General features: G+C 40.6%; 1 pseudogene; it reads right to left on the bottom strand.

Moving 5' to 3' along the window:
* Window positions 1-8,551: 8,551 nt before the first annotated feature.
* On the bottom strand, window positions 8,552-11,043 carry LOC141584000 (ATP synthase peripheral stalk subunit b, mitochondrial pseudogene; annotated as a pseudogene).

Below are 11,043 nucleotides of genomic sequence, written 5' to 3'. Positions count from 1 at the left end.
ATTATACAGAAATGAATTTCAGGAAGATAGCGCAAATGAAGTCAATGGAAAATCTGGATGGCACCTGGAATCTTAATTTGCAAGTCCCTATTGAACAAAATTTCCTTCTTTTCTTTTCTTTTCTTCTTCTTCCTTTTTAAGTTAGAGCATACGTGAGAAAAATTTTTTTGAGAATAGAGGATTGCTCTCACTGGAATTATTCAACACGGTCTGGATCCTAATTTAGCAGGGACATTTCAAAGAAGAGTAAACATTGGATTTGAATCTTTAAATAATCCTTAATATTTTTTCTAGCCCTCTGACATAGCAAACCTTATTTTTTTGATTAGGTATTTCTCAGTTAATGACAAGTAGGAATAAAGCCTTTACTTTTGATGCTGTCTGTTAGCTGCTTCAGTTTGATCTTTACCTGGGAGCCCCTGCTGAAGGCTACCATAAACTTAGAAAGAACCCTTTTTAGAAGAGTAGGATTTCCACAGGAGTCCAAACAGCCCTTGAAATTGGTCTCTTGGCCCAGGCTCTGCTCTTTTCTCCTATGAATTATTGCATTCGTTCCCTAACCACCTCTGGTCTCTTGTCTTCCTACAATCCCTCCTTCGAAGTATTGCCAGAGTTTTATTGATTGATTGATTGATTGATTGGAGATAGAGTATTGCTCTGTTACCCAGGCTGGAGTGTATTGGTGCAATCTCAGCTCACTGCAACGTCCGCCTACCAGGTTCAAGCGATTCTCCCGCCTCAGTCTCCCAAGTAGCTGGGACTACAGGTGCATGCTGCCACGCCTGGCTTATTTTTTTGTATTTTAGTAGAGATGGGGTTTCACCATGTTGCCCAGGCTGGTCTCAAACTCCTGAGCTCAGATAATCTGCCTGCCTCCATCTTCCAAAGTGCTAGGATTACAGGTGTGAGCTACTGCACCTGGCCAAATTTGTTTACTTATTTATTTTTATTTATTTTTCTTGAGATAGGTCTTGCTCTGTTGCTCAAACGGAGCACAGTGGTGTGATCATAGGTCACTGCAGCCCTGACCACCGGGTCTCAAACAATCCTCCCACCTCAGCCTCCTTAGTAACTGGGACCATAGGCATGTGCTACCTACCACCCGGCTAATTATTTTAGTTTTTGTAGATGCTATGTTGCCCAGACTGGCCTCAAATTCCTGGGTTCACGTGGTCCTCCTGCCTCAGCCTCCCAAAATGCTGGGATTGTAGGCAAGAGCCACCATGTTCAGTGCAGAGTTAAATTTCTAAATTTAAATGTGTTTATATCACTTTCCTATTTCAGTGGGCACTTAATCTTCTTCTAGATACAGTTCAAGTTCCTTAAGATGCATTCACCCAGTGCACCCACAGCTTTTTAATGATCTCATTTCCATTAGACTTTCCAAAATTCTCATTATGTTAGTATTCTTGCTATAAACCATTTGCAATTCCTTGAATTCTCCAAGTCTTTATGCCTCTGGAGTTTTGCAAAAACTTTTCCCTCTGCCTGGGACAGGAGTCCCTCCTTTATTTTGCTTCATTATTGATTTCTTCAAGAACCAATTTTGAAGTAAACTCTTTTTTTTTTTTTTTTTTTTTTGAGATGGAGTCTCACTCTGTGGCCCAGGCTAGAGTTCAGTGGTGAAATCTTGGCTCACTGCAACCTCCACCTCCCAGGTTCAAGTGATTCTCCTGCCTCAGCCTCCTGGGTAGCTGGGATTACAGACATGTGCCACCACACTTGGCTAATTTTTGTATTTTTACTAGAGACAGGGTTTCACCATATTAGTCTAGCTGGTCTCAAACTCCCTGCCTCAGGTGATCCATCCACCTCAGCCTTCCAAATTGCTGGGATTACAGGAATGAATCACCATACCCGGCCTCAATCAACTGTCTTTAAGTCATGTTTGATACCATAGGAATGTGAAAAGTGTCTGTCTTTTGCAGTCTGATGGCATCCTGTTATACCTTCATTAGAGCTGTAATCACACTGTGCTGCAATTGACTTTCTTATTCATTTTCCTTACTAGATTGTGAGGACCTTGAAAGTTGGAATTATGTTCATCTAAATATTTCTCAGTATCTAGGACAAAAATGCATATAATAAATAACTCTGGAAGTAATGACCGTTAAAATAAATGACTTCTAACTCCAGGACCTTATGAAGTATTAGGGCAGATTCATGGTCAGCTAACATGGTCACGAACAGAAATTGTAACGAATGGAAAAACTACCACCACCTACATGGGAACATCCCAAAGGACCAGGCCACAGTGGGGTATGATATACAGCCTACAAATTCTGGATGCAGAGAGACCTAGAACCACATGTAGATGTCCATAAAGTTGTAAAAAGTAGCATGGCATAAAAGTGGAGTTGGTGGTGATGGTGCAGAGTCCAAGTATTTTCTTGAATTTGTATTGAGATAGTTCTTATATCTTAAGTCCCCAACGACACCATGTTCCTACTTGAAGAAAAAACACCTAGAAGGCAGGCCCCACAGATTATAGTTAACCTTTTTCCCCACAAAATTTTGAGTATTTACTTCTGATTATAACAGTAGGTAAAATAATTTTGTGTAAATAAAGTACAAGTGACCGTAATGGAATTATATACTGGGTGAATCACTATCTCCCATGCTAGCCTACAAATAATAATGGTATTGTACTTGCTTATGACCTTAATAGAAATTAAATGCCATATGGCACTTCTAATAGCTTCTAGTATGTGTTTGTTATAAATGGAGCCTACAAATGCAGTGAAATTGAAAACACATTTTAAGATTATTTTAAAATATAGGTTTCTATAGTCACTGGAAAGAAGTCACCTAGCATGGTGGCTCACACCTGTAATCCCAACATTTTGGGAGGCTGAGATAGGGAGATTGCTTGAGCCCATAAGTTTGAGACCAGCCCAGGCAACATAGTGATATCCCATTCAAAATATAAAAATTAACCAAGCATGGTGGTGGGCGCCTGTAGTCCCACCTACTTGGAAGGCTGAGGTGGGAGAATCGCTTGAGACCAGGAGGTTGAGGCTGCAGTGAGTCATGGTTGTACCATTGCACTCCAGCCTGGGTTACAGAGTAAGACTTTGTTTCAAAAAATAAAAAATAAAAAAGTACTACCCAATGTCTAATATACCATTCACTTTTTTCATTTTTTTATTACTTCTTATTCAAACAGGGAGGTATTATTTATAAACCAGCTTTAGGACAACTTTCATGTCGCTTAGCCTGCACGCATAAAAACATATGTACATATAAAAAGTCTACTGATTTTAATTCAACAAACATTTATTTAATACTGATCATGGACAGGAATGGTAGCTCACACCTTTAATCTCAGCACTTTGGGAGGCCGAGGCAGGCAGATAACTTAAGGTCAGAAGTTCAAAACCAGCCTAACAAACATAGTGAAACCCCATCTCTACTAAAAATACAAAAAAAAAATTAGCCAGGTGTGGTGGCAGGCACCAGTAATCACAGCTACTTGGGAGGCTGAGGCAGAAGAATTGGTTGAACCTGGGAGGCAGAGGTTACAGTGAGCCGAGATTGCCCTGTTGCACTCTAGCCTGGGTGACAGAGCAAGACTCTGTCTCAAAAAAAACCAAAAAAACAAAAAAAACAGATCATGAAACAAATTTTGTAGGTGTATCATATGTACCTATGTGTGTGTGTGTATATATATAATATATAGATAAATGAAATCTTTATATCATATATGAAGATACACATATATATATATACACATATACACACATATGTATCTTCATATATAATACAAAGATTTCATTATGATACAGAGTCTGGTTTCAAATGTAGTGGGGAACTAATATGGTACATATTAAATGTGGTACATAAGAAATAAGCACTTCCAAGATCTTTTCAGTGATAATTCTCATTCCTCTGATGTCTTTCAAACCAGCAGGGTATATTCTGCTCCAGACCCTAGGATGTGCTTCAACAGGCCTCTCACAGCTTAGTGTTTTCTTTTTCCACTTCTTTTTTTTTTTTTTTTTTTTTTTTTTGAGATGGAGTTTTGCTCTTGTCACTCAGGCTGTAATGCAATAGTGCAATCTCAGTTCACTGCAACTTCTGCCTCCTGGGTTCAGGTGATTCCCGTGCCTCAGCTTCTCGCGTAGCTGGGATTATGGGCTCATGCCACCACGCCCAGTTAATTTTTGTATTCTTTAGTAGAGATGGGGTTTCACCATTTTGGCCAGGCGGGTCTTGAACTACTGATCTCAGGTGATCTACCCACTTGAGCCTCCCAAAGTTCTAGGATTACAGGCATGAGCCACCATGTCTGGCCAAAGAAAATTTATTTTCCCAGGAGTCAGCTGCCTTCAATTCTTTCTGAACCAAGCCAGGTTAAAACAAATAAATATTGAGGTAGAACTGGAGGGGAAACATACAAATACAACAATTGCCATTTCCTTAAAACAATATCTAAGAAAATAATACTAGTCATCACTTATTAGATTCTTCTATTTGTTAGAGCTATGTACTATCTTTACTTATATTTCTGTTACTGCCTTATCCCTTTCTGCATTTACAAAATCATCTTCCTATCTGCTCTACCAAATAGAGCTATTTGCTTCTTCCTATGTGTCAGGTACCTCACTAGCTCCACCAAATATGAGTTGGTGAGATACCTGGCACATAGGGAGAACCTAATATTATCTCCATTATTATAAGTCAGGAAAACAAAGCTCAGAGAGACAAATAACTTGACCAATATCACCATATAGCTAGAGAGTGACATAGCTAGGACTTTATTACAGTGTCTGACTCCAAAGTCTTATGTTTTCCCTAAGTCATGGTGTTAAAGAAGGGAGAAATTATCCCAAATATCATAGCAGATTTACCTTTTCCTTCATGCCTTTTTTTCTAATGTCCTTGTTTCCTGTGATACAGGCCCTCTTTTTCTATTGTGCTTGCTTTTCCTTTTGCTCTCAAAAAGTAGCTGGGTGTGGTGGTACACGACTGTAGTCCCAGCTTCTGGGGAGGCTGAGGCATGACAATTGCTTGAACTTGGGAGGTGGAGGTTGCAGTGAGCCAAGATTGTGGTACTGCACTCCAGCTTGGGTGACAGAGTAAGAGTCGGTCTCAAAAAAAAAAAAAGAGGTGATTATTCAGAATGACGCCTATTACCAAAGAGCTCAGGGATATTTTGTATCTGTGTGTGTCAGCTGATGCTCTGGATCTTGTGCTCTGGTTATACTCTATCTTTTGCCATCTTAGGAAAAACTAGTTGATGCCATTACTTCTCAGTATCTGGATAAATAACAAAAACAAAAACAAAAGCCTACCACTTTATCTTTGTAAGTATGTCCAGAAGATGCCATAACCTATCGCTCCACTTTCTAAATGTCCTCAGTGTGAACACTGAGTCACATAGGAGTACCGACTAAGCATTCAGAGAAAATTCTGTTTTGTGACTGCCTGATCTACCTGGAGTAAATCAATTCCTTATCATAATCATGTAGACATTGTATTCCGAGAACTGCCTCAGGAACGCTGTTCACATTTCCAGTCTTTTTTTTTTTTGAGACAGAGTCTCCCTGTGTCACCAGGCTGGAGTGCAGTGGCACGATCTCGGCTCACCGCAACATCTGCCTCCTGGGTTCAAGTGATTCTCCTGCCTCAGCTTCCCGAGTAGCTGGGACTACAGGCGTGCGCCACCACACCCAGCTAATTTTTGTTTTTTTTAGGAGAGATGGGGTTTCACCATGTTGGCCAGGCTGGTCTCAATCTCCTGACCTCGTAATCTGCCCACCTCAGCCTCCCAAAGTGCTGGAATTACAGGTGTGAGCTGCCATGCCTGGCCAGTCTTGTTTTCATTTTTAAACATTTGCCATGGGAGAAAAAAAAAAAAGTGCTATTAATATAAAATAATCTTTTCATTTTTATTCAAGTTACTATTCCTTGACAGAACATTTCATTTCAATAACTAATCAGCTTACTCTCATTCCCAGAGACCTATTTGAATAACAAGCTAAATTTAACAAATGAAAAAGTTGTAGTATTTAGAGCTATATTCATCCATCATGTGTCCATCATAAATAGGTACATTTTATTCCGTCATAGAAGTTTTCCAAATACAATCTACGGGAGAGAGATAAAAATTGGTTGGCATGAACTTGTTAATCGTGAATATAGGCTAACTGACAAACCTAACCTAAGAAACACATCACTGCAGCAAAAGACAAATTTTGAATTTGTGGCTCTAAGTGGACCTGTTTTCTTGTCAGATAAAAGAATGAGACGACATCTATGGGTTCATGATTTTTTGTTTCTTTCAAATGCAAAGAAGGCTGTGGGGTGGGACCCTTTGAAATGAACTCTGCCTCGTTGCATATCAGAAGAAAAGTATGTTCATCTCTAAGAATTAAGGGACATGGACAACAAAATGAGTCCCCTGTTTATTTATTACTAATGAGAACAATTATCCCCTTCCAGCTCCTCTTCTAGCTCATGATAATGTGCTCTTGAGAGCACTGAGCGCTCCTTCTGAACTTTCCTAAAGATGGGAGGTGATTGTTTCTTTCCTTCCTTCTCTTTACAGTCACCTAAATCTAGAGTGTTTCTACCAATTTAGACTAGCTCTACCTCAGAAACTATCAGAGAAGAAGGCTGACAACCTGTCAGTGGTACTCTGTACATAGTACTATAATAAAGAACATGTTTCAGGATTAATTTATTATAGAGAAGGTGGAGGAGTTCTCTCTTATTTAAAGCCAAACTCTGGAACTGAGTTTTGATGCCTCTCCTTTTCTACCCTTCTGGGAAACCACACATCAATTATGCCTATTTCTCCTCATTACTTATTTCTCATCAACTGAACCCTTCTCAACATCAGTTCAATATGCTCTCATCTCACCAAATTTAATCCAAACGAATCCAAACAAAGTAATACAAAATCTACATTTGATCTATATTTCCTTTACTGCCTTATCCCTTTCTGCATTTACAAAATCAAATTTTTATTTGTTTGCACCTCCATCTCCATTTCCTCACCTCTGCTTTATTCTGGTTTCTGCTATCTAAACCAAAAGTAATGTCCTCTACAGGGCACTATTATTTCTAGTTTTGTTTGTTTGATTGAGATGGAGTTTTGCTCTTGTTGTTCAGGCTGGAGTGCAATGGTGTGATCTCAGCTCTTTGCAGCCTCCGCCTCCTAAGTTCAAACAATTCTCCTGCCTCAGCCTCCCAAGTAGCTCAGATGACAGGCACCCACCACCACACCCGGCTATTTTTTTTTTTATTATTTTTAGTAGAGATGGGGTTTAGCCATGTTTGCCAGGCTGGTCTTTAACTCCTATTCTCAGGTAATCTGCCCACCTTGGCCTCCCAAGGGATTACAGGTGTGAGCCTGGCCTTAATTATTATTATTACTATTTTGAGACAAGGTCTCACTCTGTTGCCCAGGCTGAAGTGCAGTGGCATGATCTCAGCTTACCGCAACCTGCACCTCCTGGGCTCAGGTGATCCTCCCACCTCAGCCTTCCAAGTAGCTGAGATCACAGGCATATGCCCCCACTTGGCTAATTTTTGTATTTTTTGTAGAGACAGAGTTTCACCATATTGTCCAGACTGGTCTCAAACTCCTGGGCTCAAGCAATCCACCCGCTTCGGCCTCCTAAACTGCTGGATTACAGGTGTGAGCGACCACACCTGGCCCTCCACAGGACATTAAATGCTTGGGTACCTCAAGTCTGGTTTCCAGGCCTTTTTCTCTTCTTACTCTAAACTTGATCTTAGGAAAATCTCATCTAAACCAACAACTTCGTTTATACTGACAACTCTCAAATGAATAGTTCTAGGGCAGACTTCTTTGGTTTAACACAAATTGAATTTAACACAAAACGGGGTTAGTTTGCTTCCATATCTATGTTTGTTCTAAACTTTCCTGGAAATGAAAAGTAATCCCCATCCACTTAACCCAACTCCAAAGAAGAGTAAAACAGTAAGAAACACTACCCCTTCAATCAAGCCCCAAGTCCTGTTGATTCTACCTCTGAAAAAAAAAAATCTCACAAATCTTTCCTCTTCTCTTCATCTCCATCATAGTAAAAAATGGTCTCTCAATGTCTTATTCCAAAAGAGCCTTTTCACTTCCATAATAAAGAATTAAATAACTAGCACTAAAGAAGGCTAAGTATGGCTATCTGGGCTTAAAACAATAATAACACTGGCAGGACACAGTGGCTCAGGCCTGTAATCCCAGCACTTTGGGAGGCTGAGGTGGGCGGATCACGGGGTCAGGAGTTCGAGACCAACCTGGCTAACACAGTGAAACCCCGTCTTTACTAAAAATACAAAAATTAGCTGGGTGTGGTGGCACGCTTCTGTAATCCCAGCTACTCAGGAGGTTGAGGCAGGTGAATTGCTTGAACCTGGGAGGTAGAGGTTGCAGTGAGCTGAGATCATGCCATTGTACTCCAGCCTGGGTGACAGAGTAAGACTCTGTCTCAAAAAAAAAAAAAAAAAAAAAAAAAAGTTCGAGACCAGCCTGGCCAACATGGTGAAACCCCGTCTCTACTAAAAATACAAAAGTTAGCTGGGGCTGGTGGTGTGCACCTGTAATTTCAGCTACTAGGGAGGCTGAGGCATAAGAGTCACTTGAACCTGGGAGGTGGAGATTGCAGTGAGCCAAGACTGAGCCACTGCACTCCAGCCTAGGTAAAAGATAAGACTCTGTCTCAAAAATAAATAAAATAAAAATAATAAGAACACATTTTTTTCCATTCAGTTGTCACTTTATTGCAAGATGGTAGAATTAATTACAAATTTAAACTATAACCTGGTAATCTTTAGACAGGCAGCAAGGTTTTTTTTGTTTTGTTTTGTTTTGTTTTGTTTTTTTGAGACAGAGTTTCGCTCTTGTTACTCAGGCTGGAGTGCAATGGCACGATCTCGGCTCACCGCAACCTCCGCCTCCTGGGTTCAGGCAATTCTCCTGCCTCAGCCTCCTGAGTACCTGGGATTACAGGTACGCGCCACCATACCCAGCTAATTTTTTGTATTTCCTTTTTTTTTTTTTTTTAGTAGAGACGGGGTTTCACCATGTTGACCAGGATGGTCTCGATCTCTTGACCTCGTGATCCACCCGCCTCGGTCTCCCAAAGTGCTGGGATTACAGGCGTGAGCCACCGTGCCCGGCGGCAGCAAGTTTTTATAAAGGCAAACTGCTTATACAGAAGTGATTATGGAACAACTCAAATGTAGACTAAAAAGGATGAGAACTATCTGACTGGCCAATAGAGATTTCGTTCTCTCGCTATTTAAAACAAAATTTTCATTTTTAGGAGAGGTAAATCATAACTTCAGTAGACACCAATACAGAAAGATTTTGTCAAATAGACTAGTTTCCATTTAGTCAGTCAACTGTTTCTAGCTGTCTCAATTGGAATAGATACATTTACATAACTGGCTGTGCTTGAGCCTTCTTTGCCAGCCTTTAGGTCAGCAATGCACTTGGCAATTGTCTCCTTTTCCTGCTGTGCAGAGATGCTCTGCACCACATGCTTCTCCACCTAATTTATTATGTGCTCTTGTTCCTTTTGACGCATCATGTTCTGGACAGATATATGATAGTCCAGGCGATTCTTTACTTTTTTATATACTCTATGCAGTAAGTAACCTCCAAAGCTGTGGCAGCGTTATTCCTCCGCACATCAAAAAGGTAATGGCGCTTCTGAAACAGTGCCTGCTGTGCCTTCTACAAATAAACTGCATCCTAGATTTCTTTGATGAAAGCCTGCTTCGCCTTTTCTAGTTGGGCAAGTTTTTGCTCATTGAGTTTATCAGCAAATTCTGCAATGGAAGGACCTTATTATTTTTAACTCCATAGATAAATAAACCTACTGCTGATAGGGTAGTGAAGGTCTCTGTGGTAATCACATATATTTCTTTGGATAAAGCATTCAAGATAAGCTCAGTTCCAAGCACATAGGGTCCTGTTACACCAGTTTCAGGTTAAAGATGTTGGAAGAATTCCTCAGGAATCAGTCCATGATCAACTTTTCCTCCATATTCAGGAAGATGTGGTACAGGGGCAAGGTGTGGCTGCCCTGTGTGAAAGGTCCTTGTTGACTGCAATACCCCTGGACCTAGAAAGGCTGCATTCTTCAGAGAGCGGGCTGCAGTGGCAGCAGCAGAAAGTACCACCAGGATGGCATGGTCAGCAAAGGTCCACATAGCAATCTTAGTGTCCCTGTGACCCTCGATAGGAGAATCTGTCAGGGCCCACAATTTTTTTTTTTTTAGATGGGAGTTTTGCTCTTGTTGCCCAGGCTGGAGTGCAATGGTGTGATCTCAGTTCACTGTAACTTCTGCCTCCCAGGTTCAAGGAATTCTCCCAAAGTGCTGGGATTACAGGTGTAATCCCACCTCAGCCTCCCAAGTAGCTGGGATTACAGGCACCTGCCACCATGCCCGGCTAATTTTGTATTTTTAGAAGAGATGGGGTTTCACCATGTTGGTCAGGCTGGTCTCACACTCCTGACCTCAGGTGATCCGCCCACTTCAGCTTCCCAAAGTTCTGGGATTACAGGTGTGAGCCACCACGCCCAGCCAATAACACAATTTTTAAAACCTGGTGTTTCATAAGTTAAATCTAGACATACCTATATAGGCATACCATGCAGACATTGTAGGTTTGGTTCCAGACTACTGCAATAAAGTGAATATTGCAATAAAGTGAGTATCGCAATAAAGTGAATTACACATATTTTTTGGTTTCCCAGCGCATATTAAAGTTATGTTTATACTATACTATGGTTTCTTAAGTGTACAATAGCATACGTATAAAAAAGTACCTTCATTAAAAAATATTTTATTGCTAAGAAATGCTAACAATTATCTGACCCTTCAGTGAGTCATAATCTTTTTTGCTGGTAGAGGGTCTTGTCTTGAGGTTCATGGCTGCTGAATGATCAGAATGGTGGTTACTGAAGGTTGGGGTGTGACAATTTCTTAAGACAGGACAACAATGAAGTCAGCTACATTGATTCTCTTTCATTCATGAAATATCTGTCCTTTATGCCATGCTGTTTG

This window comes from Saimiri boliviensis, chromosome 3, assembly GCF_048565385.1.
Source record: "Saimiri boliviensis isolate mSaiBol1 chromosome 3, mSaiBol1.pri, whole genome shotgun sequence".
NCBI classification, from domain to species: Eukaryota; Metazoa; Chordata; class Mammalia; order Primates; family Cebidae; genus Saimiri; species Saimiri boliviensis.
The sequence above is the reverse complement of the archived record's forward strand: the minus strand, read 5'-3'. Positions and strand labels throughout refer to the sequence as shown.